Source organism: Bombina bombina, chromosome 7 (genome assembly GCF_027579735.1).
Source record: "Bombina bombina isolate aBomBom1 chromosome 7, aBomBom1.pri, whole genome shotgun sequence".
Lineage (NCBI taxonomy): Eukaryota > Metazoa > Chordata > Amphibia > Anura > Bombinatoridae > Bombina > Bombina bombina.
The window spans coordinates 116,546,286-116,559,145 of NC_069505.1; the positions used below are offsets into that span (position 1 = coordinate 116,546,286).

The window sequence follows — 12,860 nt, forward strand, 5'->3', positions numbered from 1 at the left end:
GCTCAGCCCTGGTTTGGAGCTGTTCACTACACATCAGTCATCAGTCTAAATTAAAGAAGCTAACTATGATTCTACTAATACTGAAGGAACAGTTTACTATGTAAAGGAAACCTTCACACAAGTAAGAGTATCAGTTGTTTGTATTATGTAGTAATAACGAGCGGATGAACTACGGGGTTAACCAGCCCTGCAACAGTCACCAGTTTGTCACAGAAAGGGTTAACCAACCCTTAACATCTTAAAGGGGCAGTCTATTTGAATTTTTTTATTGTTTAAAACAGGGCTCGACAAACCCAGGAGCCTGGGAGCCACTGACTCCTAGAGTTTTACCCCTGGCTCCTAACTTTTTGGGTTATTCTCCATATATCTATATACAAATCCAACTGTCTGGCTCCTTAAAGTATGCCTGGCTACTAAATATTATTACTGGCTCCTGATTTTTAAACAGATTTGTCAAGCACTGGTTTAAAAAGATAATCCTTTTATTACCAATTCCCCAGTTTTGCATAACCAACACTGTTATATTAATACACTTTTTACCTCAATGAGAACCTTGTATCTAAGCGTCTACAGACTGCCCCCTTATCTCAGTTCTTTTGACATACTTGCATTTTAGCCAAACAGTGCTGACTCATAAATAACTCCACGGGAGTGAGCACAAAGTTTATATATATATATATATATATAGAACACATGAACTAGCACTGTATAGCTGTGAAAAACGGTCAAAATGCATTGAGATAAAAGGCGGCCTTCAAGGGCTTAGAAATTAGCATATAAGCCTACCTAGGTTTAGCTTTCAAAAAAGAATACTAAGAGAACAAAGCAAATTTGCTGATAAAAGTAAATTAGAAAGTTGTTTAAAATTGCATGCCCTATCTGAATCATGAAAGTTTAATTTTAGTTCAGTGGGTGCAAAGGTTAACACTCTCTAGTCTGTCCTAGACCCAGAAAAATGCCCAAACTCCATTTAATGCCACCCACACTAAACTATCTCTGCTGCCACCACTTTAAGGTTATTATATGTGAAATCCTAATGAAAAATCCAGAATAACAGATTAAAAATCCCAAAAGACAATTTGGCAAAAATCAATCTAAAAACACATTACTGTTATTACCAGTCTCTTCTGTAACGTGGTTCAAATATTAGACAAATGCAAAAACTTAATCACAGAACGTTTATTATGAACAAAAGAGAGTCACGGTGCATTTATAAAAAAAAATGAATTAACAAAGACGGATACACACAAAAGCAACATTTTATAAAAACAAAAAGGAGAAAATATAACAGAACCTAATACTGTACTAGCTTAGATATCTGTCCCAAGAGAGCTTGTCAAGGAAAATATGGTCACTTACACTGTTATATGCAGCCTCCCATGTATAATAATAACCATATTATGTTACTGAAACCACAAATAAATAAATTTTTCTTCCTGAGGTCAGGTTTCATACCAGGCCCCTTCCATAGTGGGCAAGGAAGGTAGCCATCTCTTTTTTAGGTCACTTCATAAAACCACATTGCAAGCCTTGGCTGAAATTATAGGATCAATCTTGCAACAATGTATCATGAAACACAGCACTCACTGCACAGCCAGGAACAGGTTTACCAAACCCAGTATAGATACATAGACACAGAAGTCGTTCCAGCTGGTGCTACAAAAGACTTTATTGTGCAAACAGGGATAAAAAGCGACGTTTCAGGCCCACACTTGGCCTTTTCTCAAGCTTAACCAAACATTAGTGAACAAACATTTAAATAGCCCTAATGGCGCCAAACATTGTGATTAGGAAGTGATAAAATGTTGCCCTCTAGTGGAGAACCATCATACAATATACAAATATACAAATATATATCAAAGTGCTTATTGATGGCCCAATTTCGGAGCACAAGTCAAACATTCGTTGTGGCAAAAAGGAGGCTCCAGTAGCTGGTCACTTTATAAAGGCTGGCCATAGAATAAGTCAATTGCGCTTTCAAATCATTGAAAGGGTTAGTACACCTAGAAGAGGGGGAGATAAGGAGAATATACTAACTAGGAGAGAAACATTTTGGATCAATGAATTGGGCACGTTATGGCCAAGAGGTTTAAATAGAGAATGTAATTGGACTGCTTTTTGGTGACTAAATTAAATTAAATTAATTCATTTAAAAAAATAAAAAAACAAAAATTCATTCTAAGTGAAATATAATAAAGTTGAATAGAATGGGTTAAGCATAGGACTGTATTATACTATATAAATGAATGTGCATTCGAATATAATACGTTATTAATATGAGATTTAATGTCTCTATAAATTTAATAGATATGCTATGTTGAATAGCCAATAATGACCAACTATATGAGTGTATACATATAACTATGGATTTAAAATCTAAATAAAGATGAAGTTAATCGTAAAAAAACTATATCAAATATGATTGATCCATTTTGGGTACACTTAATATATATACATAACTTTTAATTTAATATTGTGATTATTAAAACATCAATGAAATTCTCAATGCATTTTATCATTTTTTAATAATATGTAATTTTGAAATATTGTTTAGTTTATTAAGATTTTTACACATATGATATGAGAGATATAATTGTTTAACAATATGATGCTGTTTCACTAGGTGGCAGAATTTGGGCCATCAATAAGCACTTTGATATATATTTGTATATTTGTATATTGTATGATGGTTCTCCACTAGAGGGCAACATTTTATCACTTCCTAATCACAATGTTTGGCACCATTAGGGCTATTTAAATGTTTGTTCACTAATGTTTGGTTAAGCTTGAGAAAAGGCCAAGTGTGGGCCTGAAACGTCGCTTTTTATCCCTGTTTGCACAATAAAGTCTTTTGTAGCACCAGCTGGAACGACTTCTGTGTCTATGAAATTATAGGATACCTTATCATTTTATTCATGTATATATAATACACCTACCATTGTAAGAAATCCCATTTTGACATCATGAGGATTATTTTTTTTTGTGTTTTTTTTTTAAATTACATTTTTCTTTTTATTAAGGTACTAAAAGCATACATCATTTGTCATGAAGGACACAATAATGCATACAAGATGATGCAATACAGGTAGACATTCAATAGATATCAAACAGTGCACAAAAACCAACTTCCCTAAAAAGGGCAATATCACCTTTCTATACTAGTGCAGATATCCTATTCAGTTATTTGAATGTAGGCTCACATCCTTACCTTATTTTTAACATAAATTCAAATCTTTAAACATCATGGCTAATTCTTCTTAGCTGTAATAAAACAGTTGTCTACAAAAACATATATACTAGCCCTTTATTACATACTAGAATGATATTCTGCAGTATCATATAAACTGATTTACTTATTTCCTTATAACTGTGTCAACGTTTGGGATGTAGAAGTGTAAATTTCTATTGTAATAGTTCTCATCTCACTATACATCTTAAAGTATCTGTAGTGAACACTTGCATTTGTGGGCTGAGATGTTTGGAGTGTAGAAGCGTAAATCTCTATTGTAATTGTTCTCATCTCACTGTACGTCTTAAAGTCTCTGATGTGAACACTTGCACTTGTTAAGCTGAGATGGGGCTCTAACCTCCATAGATAATAGTATACATCAGCAATGTATTACTATGCTATGAATAAAGATGTGTCTCAAACTAGCGGACCAAAGCCGCTTTATGTAGTTCCAAGTCTAAGTGCTGGGTGTGCAACAACCACCTATTTGAAAGATAATTATAGTGTTACTAGTTACATTGTTAGGTGTGGGTACTGGGGGGGGGGGGACAAAGGATTTAGACCATTGTATAAATAAAGCCAGTGGGCCACTTCAAAGTAAATGTTAACATATGGAGTCCTCAGATATATGCCCATAATTGGGTTTCCTGACCAAGATGAATAATTAATTTAGCCAAAGAAATTAATTACTTAGATCACAGGAACCCATGTAAGGAACAGACAATCCGTCTGTAAGAATAGGGGAATATACAAACGTACTCAGAGGATACAGCTGTTCTCATCTAAGTGTTAAATTGTCCCTGCTGAGACCTAATTCATTCATTCTCAGTTGAAAAGGCTGTTGGCTCAGATAAACAACACATGAGAAACTAGATCTAAGATAAAGGAATTGTGCCTAATTTGCATGTAGTTTAAGATACTCAAATGAATATATATATTCAGGCAACATATTAAATATGAACACATGAATCTGGGAGATTGTCTATGCCTAAGAAGGGTAATATGGGAAGCTGAAAACCTAAAAATCCAGATTTCAACATGTCTTAACCTATGTATTTTGGAAAACATAGAAGTCTTAAGGATCCGAAGTTTGGACAAATCATTTATATAGTTTTCAAACATTAAATATGTGCCTCAGACTATTAAATAATAGGTACGAATAAATGGATATGAAATTGTCTGCTTGTATAATATTAAATGTGAATGTCTGGTTAATGAAAAATATAAATAACATCATATGTTTTTATACAGATATGAAATATTTATATGGGATAGTAATAAATATAAAACCACATTTGATTGCTGATCTCAAGGTATGTATGTGATATTAAGATAACTGAGATATTAATTAGATCAGTGACGTGCAGTGACGTCAGAGGCTGGTGAGGCAGTGGCAGGATACGCCTTCATTCTTTAGACATCCTTTGTTGAAGAAATAGCAATGCACAGGGGTGAGCCAATCACATGAGGTATCTATGTGCAGCCACCAATCAGCAGCTACTGAGCATATTTTGATATGATTTTCAACAAAGGACATCAAAATAATGAAGAAAATTAGATATTAGATGTAAATTGGAAAGTTATTTAAATTTGCATATGGGTTTCATATGGGTTTCATGTCCCTTTAAATGGTGTCTTGGAAAACTGGTCAACTTAGTAAACTGATTTTAGTTTAAAGGATTGTAACAGAAACTCTTGCCAGATAACACAATGCTTGCTCTGATTATGAGATCTAGAAATCCATGCCCATTAAAATATGTTTAAAACATACTTTTTACTTTAATGCTGCAAATTATGCTTATAGATTCTTTCATTACATAAGGGATGAGAGTCAGAGGGGGAGGAAGAGAGACAGAGAGAGAGAAAGAGACCATGGGGGAGAACAACACATAAGGAGAGAGATGGATGGATAGAGAGAGAGAGACACACACACACAAGGGGGGGGGGGAGAGGGACCACAGCATTTTAAAGTAATAAAACAGCAGAGCTACAGAGAGTTCAGAAAATTAGTCTATAATTTAGTGTAAAGTACAGAGGCAAGCTGCTAAGTTAGTGGGTGTAAAGTTTGAGTAAACAAAATACAAAAACGACCCTGCTGTAAAAGAGTAAAAAAAAAACTAAAACAAATTCATTAAATTATCATTTTCACTAACAGAATCACTATCAGTAAAATCTTACTTTAATAAGATGTGGGTGAAACACTGCTCTCTGTGCCTCTCTCCTGCTCTGGAAGGATTCAGGAAGTGACAGTGGCACATTCCACTGCACTTAGAGGGGAAGAATAGAACTCTCTTTTTCACTTTAGCAAAGCTGGCAGCTTCACAGGACAGCAACAAAATATATGAAAGTAGTTTTTTTCCGTTTTTGTTTTGTTTTATTTTATATCATTTAACATCCAGCCCCAACCCTATGTTCCACTTACTAATGCCTCTCGCTGGATTAGTTCAGCCCAAATAGGACTGCCTCAAATAAGCAGTTAATGGGCCATGCAATGATCTTAACCACTTGCATCCAGTAGATGGCGCAGCATGTTGTGTAATGGTGGGCAGACCTGCTTGTGCCTCTTCATTGCACAACATATAGCTGTGAGAAAAAAAAATGCTGGGGAAAAAAAATTACAATTTTTTTTTTAAAGCCAATAAAAAAATATATATTTTTGCCCATATGAGAGGTGAAGCACTGCCTCACCTGCCTCTAGTGACTGCACATCACTGAATTAGATCCATGCTAAAAGTATTAAAATCCTTTAAATACCCATATATTTTAAATGTATAAGAGTTACTTTGTATTATGAGAAATATATCATATCTAGTCTTGAAATGCTCAGGATGAGTGGTATGACGTGGTCCAATACACATGGAACATATGATACTAGAAATATATGAATATATATTAAACTGTAGCAGCATTGATGGTAAAACTGAATTTCTGGCTGTCTGCTGCCACCTATAGATCAGAGATGGTATCGCAGCCAAAAGATAAATGGCTATTCAGGGAGGCGTCTCCCAAATAAACAAGAGATGTTCAGCTCAAGGGGCCTTTCACAAGACAAGCTTCTGTGGGGCGTTTCCAATTTCACCAATTTTTAGAATAAAAATGTGTGGGGTATATCAGGTGATATAACCCCATGCAAGGGAGAAAAAAATGTCTAGATCTTTGCTGCTGAATTTTGACTGACAAACTGTTGCCTTGGAAGCCAGTCTCTCTAAAGCAAATCTGGGCCTAATTTTTATCCATCTTGCAAAAATAGCTCTTTTAATTTATGAGGTGAAATTGGACTTATTGGAGAAACTCTGGAAGCTAAAGCATTGATTTGGTTATTTGGGTAAAGTATAAGAAAATGTAAAATTAATATTTTAATCAAAGACATTCACTAAGGCTATAGTTAAATTGCTAGTACATTAAAAAGCATATTTTGTGATTTAAGATATATCCATAGCCCTGTGTAAATTAGAACCAGTCACATTCAGGGTTAAATAATTTATTTGATAGACAGGGTTTTACACTCCAGATTTATAAGTCAGTCATTATAGTGAACTCTTTCAGAACTGTACATAAACTGGTTATTGTGATTAAATCCCTGGTAGTTATAAATTAAGAGTTGGTAATCCATATTAAACATTGAACTAGAGTTATTGGTTAATAACAGAAGATTCTGGTATTTTATTGTGATATTTTAATGCGATTATTGTAAGGTAAATTGTAAAGGTATATTTTTATGATTTTTGTATAGAATATTATAACAGCATAAGGGTATATCATTTGATTCATAATGTGGTTTCTATAAATATAATTCAATGTGTTTATAACTTTAACTTATTGTAAAGAATTTAGGAATAAATATTGATTTTAATTGTTTCGTATATACATTTTAATTGGGGGTTGTTTTAAAGAATAATTATTAAATAAATTGTATTATAACACGGCCATATACTGACATATTATCTGGAGGCACCGCTAGACGATTATTAAATTTATCACATTTATATAATATATTTGTAGTAAATAGATATTATGAAAAAAATATATATTAAAATGATTTTTTTGAAAAATTGATTACAAAAATTAATTTTTCATTTTTCAAAATTAATATTAATATTTTTGAAAATATTTTTCTTTTCTTCTTATTGGTCAAAATTGTATTAGCGTTTTAATTTAACCAAATACTAAGCCAATATAATAATGTCTGTCACTAGAAGTGAATCAATTGAATCTATACATAGTGTTGAAATATGTTCCCCAAAATTACCCCTCACTCAGGGCGATGTTCTTAAGATGGACATTATAGGCCACATTAAAAAGAGGTGTAAGATTGCGTGTGATTTAAATGATTATATGGATATATGCTTGCAATTAAGGCAAAAAATATTGCTATTGATGATGGAAAGTGGAATGAAAAAAGTGAATTGTTCCAAGAATTATTTAAAATTAATAAATGCAAAAATTCTAACAAGCGAGATGAGTTAATAATAAAATCTTGGCCCCTTGTAATATGCATTATTGATGAAATGTGACTCCTATTTATAGAAAAGGAATTGCAAATACAGGGGCTAGAAGATAATATTTGCTCCTCACGCAGATGCCAAGAGAATTTAAATATAGCCGAAAATAAAATTGATGAGTTTGCCCAAAACATGGCCACCTTACAAAAATATAAACCAGAATTTAGTAGCTCAGATAGAAGATTTGCATAAGCAACTCGCACAAAGCCAAAGAAAGTTAAGTGGTTTAAAAAGGCTGTATCGTCATAATGAAAAGCCCTCTATTAGCAATGAGGATAATGAGATAATTCTAAATCCATTGAAAGATACATCAGAAATGAACTGCAGAAATTTAGAGAGGAATTTAAACAAAGGACCCCTATTGGGTCAGAAATATACTTCCCTTATAGACAGTCACCTCATGTTATAAATTCAGGGAACTGCTATACCTCAGAGGAGTAGGAGGGAAGCTCTAGTAGTGAGACAGAGGGCGGAGCTAGCTACCAAAATAGCACTTGTAGTACTAATGTACGTAGGGGGTCTCCCCATAGCAAATATAGGGCAGATAGGGGGCACTCCAGTCCCAAAAATAAGGTCCCTAGGAAAGCCCAAGATATGTCTAATAAGGTATATGACACCCCTAAAATAATTACTTTCTTAAAGGATGCAGTACCTACATATTCCAAAAACGGAACCACTTCTATAATTGATCACTTAGAGAACTATGAAAATGCTTTATCCATAATGAATGTTACTAGTGAGCAGTCAAAAATTGAATTTTGCCCTGGGTATTTGAGGGTAAACATCACAAACTCTTTGCTTCATTAAAGGATATGAATATTCATTCCTGGAATGAAACGCAAATTCAGTGCAAAAAGGAATTTGGGAAATATCGCACTAAAACCGTAGTGAAAATAGCTGCATACGGTTTGAAATGTGGCACGAATTAAATCCCTATAGAATTCCTTTCTGTGCTGAAAAGTGCGTACAGTATGGCTACCCCATATTTGAAAGCTCAGAATTTGTGAATTTATTTTTCAAAGCATTGCCTGCGCATATCAAGCTTAATTTGGCTAGAGATTTTGATGAGCAATGTTCATTGGACTGGCTGATCAAAGAGAGTATAGTCCAATGAAGAGAGTACAAGTTACCAAAGAGAGTACAAGTTATACTCTATTCAGCAGTCCGGTGAACAGGGGATTAAAAGGGAACCAAAACCCAGTTCCAAAATTGTGGCAGAAACTAGGGTGTCACGTAGCCCCCTCAATTTGGAGTCTAACAAGAAATCTTATGCCGGAAGTGGCCCGAGAAAACAGGCCTTCCCCACAAAGTTTTAACTCTGCCCCTCCCCCATCAATGGCCGAGGTGTTGAGAGAATATACTCAAAATGGGGGCATAACCAAACAAATAATTATCCCCAAAGAGATGAAAACCCACAAGGTTATTGGTATCCCCATAAAAGTAAATACCAAAAGGGGCGAAAATACTCTCATGGTAGCCAGACACCTCAAGTAAATAGTGCTCCCCAAGACATTAACACTGAACAAGTTTAACCCCAAAGACAACCATGTCAAAATAGGAATAATAGCTATGATTCTGAGGGATCCCAAGGATCCAGGAATCAGTACCCTGTGACATAAAAAAAAAACGGCACATGGGTAAAAATGGCTTGTCAAGTGGGCCAACTCAGTACGCAAATAAGTCAATTATATACACTATTTACTAATATGAGTCAAGCTTTGACGGCTCAGAACCCTAACAATCCTTTTTTTAGGGGCACAGCCAGTGGCCAGCAGTGGGCCACAGTCACAGTTATAAATACTGCAGAATTACCTGAAAGAGAGGGGAGAGATATACCAAATAAAATTATAAATATCAATGATATTAATCATATTATCTTCCTACAGACCAGAGACGGACGATTTAGCTGTGATGACGAGCAACCTCAGCCTGAAAGCTCTAACAAATCTCTTACTTTGCAGTATTCACTTAACATTATTTCCACAGATGCAGTACACTTCCCTGTCAGCCCTATTATAGAGGAGGGAACCGGTAAGAATGAGAGTTCTTCTGCATCAGGTAACATGGCAGATTCAGGTAACTAGTGGCAAAGCCCACAGATGTGTAATCATGCCAATTTTATGTGTGATATGGTAGAAACTGCAGGGAGATATTATGTGGTAGCTGAGCTCCAGGATTCAGTCTCCAACACTATCATGGGATTAATTGATACTGGATCTCAGGCAACTATTTTATCCCACAGGTGCTACACACAGCTAAATAAGTTGACACACCACCAGCTTAAACTTAAAGAATTTGATGGTTCCCTAACAGGAGTTGGGGGTGACTCTCTCAAAGTCTACGGTACGGCATGGTTAAAACTGAAACTGGGGAACTGGGTAATAAGACACCCTGTCATTATAGTGGATCTGCCAACTGATCGTTTAATTATTGATAGTGATCTCCTGAAGCGATTAAGCACCATAATTAATTGCATAAATAATGTAATTTGGTCACAAGTTAAAAAGGCCTATTAATTATGAGCGATCCGGTATATCTCGCACCCGACATAACTGTCACGTGGTGGAAGAGAAGCCAAATGCTGTGGAGATTCATTTCAGGAATGACTCTATATCTGAAATCACTATCCTACAAATAGATGATCAGACTCCTTTAAGCAGCTCTGATGGTAATACTTTTAAAATTTCGCCTGGAAAGATAGCAAATATTTCCTTAGATGGCAATGTATTAACCATATACCTCTAAAAGGGGGACCTTAAATCCCCTAAAGGGGGGGATCATTCGCAATTCATCACAGAAATTGCGTAAGTTAAGGATGATCTATTTATCCCTATGCAAGTGCATGACCTTGGTAAAACCAAGTATGCCAAATTGAGCTTAAGACAGGAAGCTAGCTATATAAGTGAAGGATTATTAGCGCAGATCGCTGAACCTAAAGTGATTAAATATCTTTCTCCCCAAGACCACTGTGTCCACGGCCTGGATGACAGGTCTGAAAGCTATAATATCACAGCTAAGTGTTTATTATCTATATCTATAGGTAATAAATCAGCAAAGCACCTGTTTTTAGTTTTAAATACTCCCCATAATCTCTCTTACATAGATATGCCATACAAATAGATTTGATTAACCAACAGCTACGAGAACTCCTGATGGAGTACAAGGATATTTTTGCTAGGGATTCTTATGACTGTGGGACTACAGACTTGAACATTGCTAGAACCAAACAGATTCCAATGCACCACCTGTCTTTGTTAAACAATACAGACTTACTTTAGCCTCATATGATTCTCTTGCAGAAATCATAAGGAACTTGGAAGAAAGAGGTATTATCCGACAGGTGCACAGCTCTTATAACAATCCTATTCTAGGTGTTCTTAAGCACAATGGACAATGGCATTTGTGTGCTGACTTAAGACAGATAAACAAACAAGTGTACATGTCTGGCTGGCCTGTGCCATATATTGACCAGTGCCTAGCACAGATGCAGGGATCTAAAATATTCACTGCCATTGATTGTGCACAGGTATATTGGACCATAAAGGTACATGAAGAGGACCAGTATAAGCTTGCATTCTCGTTCCAAAAGGTCCAGTATGCATTCCAAAGACTCCCGTTTGGATACATAAATTCAGGACATGAACTTGCTGTATTCATGCATAAGGCTATGTCTGATGCACTGGAAAGGGGGATCTTATCTTATGTTGATGATGTTTTAATCAAAAGCACAGACACATCACAGAGCTTAAACATTTCCTCAGCCAACTTAAAAGAACAGGTGTCAAATTATCCCTATAAAAAGCTCAATGTTGCTGCACTCGTGTAAACTTTTTTGGACATGAAGTTACTTCTGAATGGTTAAATTCTCAGAAGAAAAAGGTGGAAGCTATAATAAATTCTAAGAACCCAACTAACTTAAAGGAATTGAGATCATTCCTGGGTATGACGAATTATTCTCACAAATGTATTGATAATTATGTAGAATTAGCTAAACCACTGCTACTTCCTCTAAAGAAGGATGTGAAATGGCACTGGAGTGAGACTCAAGAGACAGCCATCAAGGAGCTGAAGAGAAAACTCACTCAAGCACCTTGCTTAGCGTACCCTGAAGGGGGTAAACCTTTCTAATTAGAGACAGGTTACACAGATATAAGCATAAGTGCTGTTTTATACCAAAAGCATGATAATTTAAGCAAAGTCATTGCTTATGCGAGCAAAACTCTATCCCCAGTAGAAATAAAATTTACCGATTTTCGAAAAAGCCCTCTTATCTACTGTATGGTCTCTATAAAATATCCACAGAAAATTATTGTAGAAACGGCCCACCAGCCTTTGCTATATCTGCAAAGTGAGAGAATAAGAGATGGAATTTTGTCTAATAGCTGCACATCAGCTTGGACTCCAAGGCTGGAGTCGCGATCGCTCAGCTGCTGATCTCTTCTTTCTACAGCGCGGTAGCGCTTTCATTGGTTGCCTAGCAACCCTGTTCCTGTCGGCCCTTCCGATGACGTCAGGAGGCCTTCTTATTCCGGCGTCTCCTCTCATCGGTGCGTGTTTGTTTTACTCGTGGGCTTTTGTGAGTACAAATTTATTCCTGAATCTGTGCCTGTTTATTCTGAACCCTTATCCCCTACCTACCGGATATCGTTGCTGGACACTGCTTACCTGACTACTCTATTGGTTAACCCCTACCTGCCTGATAACACGTTGCTGGACACTGCTTACCTGACTACTCTATTGGTTAACCCCTACCTGCCTGATAACACGTTGCTGGACACTGCTTACCTGACTACTCTATTGGTTAACCTCTACCTGCCTGATAACACGTTGCTGGACACTGCTTACCTGACTACTCTATTGGTTAACCCCTACCTGCTTGATAACACGTTGCTGGACACTGCTTACCTGACTACTCTATTGGTTAACCCCTACCTGCCTGATAACACGTTGCTGGACACTGCTTACCTGACTACTCTATTGGTTAACCCCTACCTGCCTGATAACACGTTGCTGGACACTGCTTACCTGACTACTCTATTGGTTAACCCCTATCTGCCTGATTACACGTTACTGGATATTGCTTGCCTGACTATTCTATTGGTTAACCATTACCTGCCTGATTACACGTT

The 12,860-nt window shown here is 36.0% G+C and overlaps 1 protein-coding gene across 1 annotated transcript in view; it reads right to left on the bottom strand.

The window, feature by feature from the left end:
* The window catches only part of PARVA (parvin alpha), a 293,074-nt gene that overhangs the window by 79,529 nt on the left and 200,685 nt on the right, over positions 1-12,860 (bottom strand). The gene's annotated exons all lie outside the window — the stretch shown is intronic.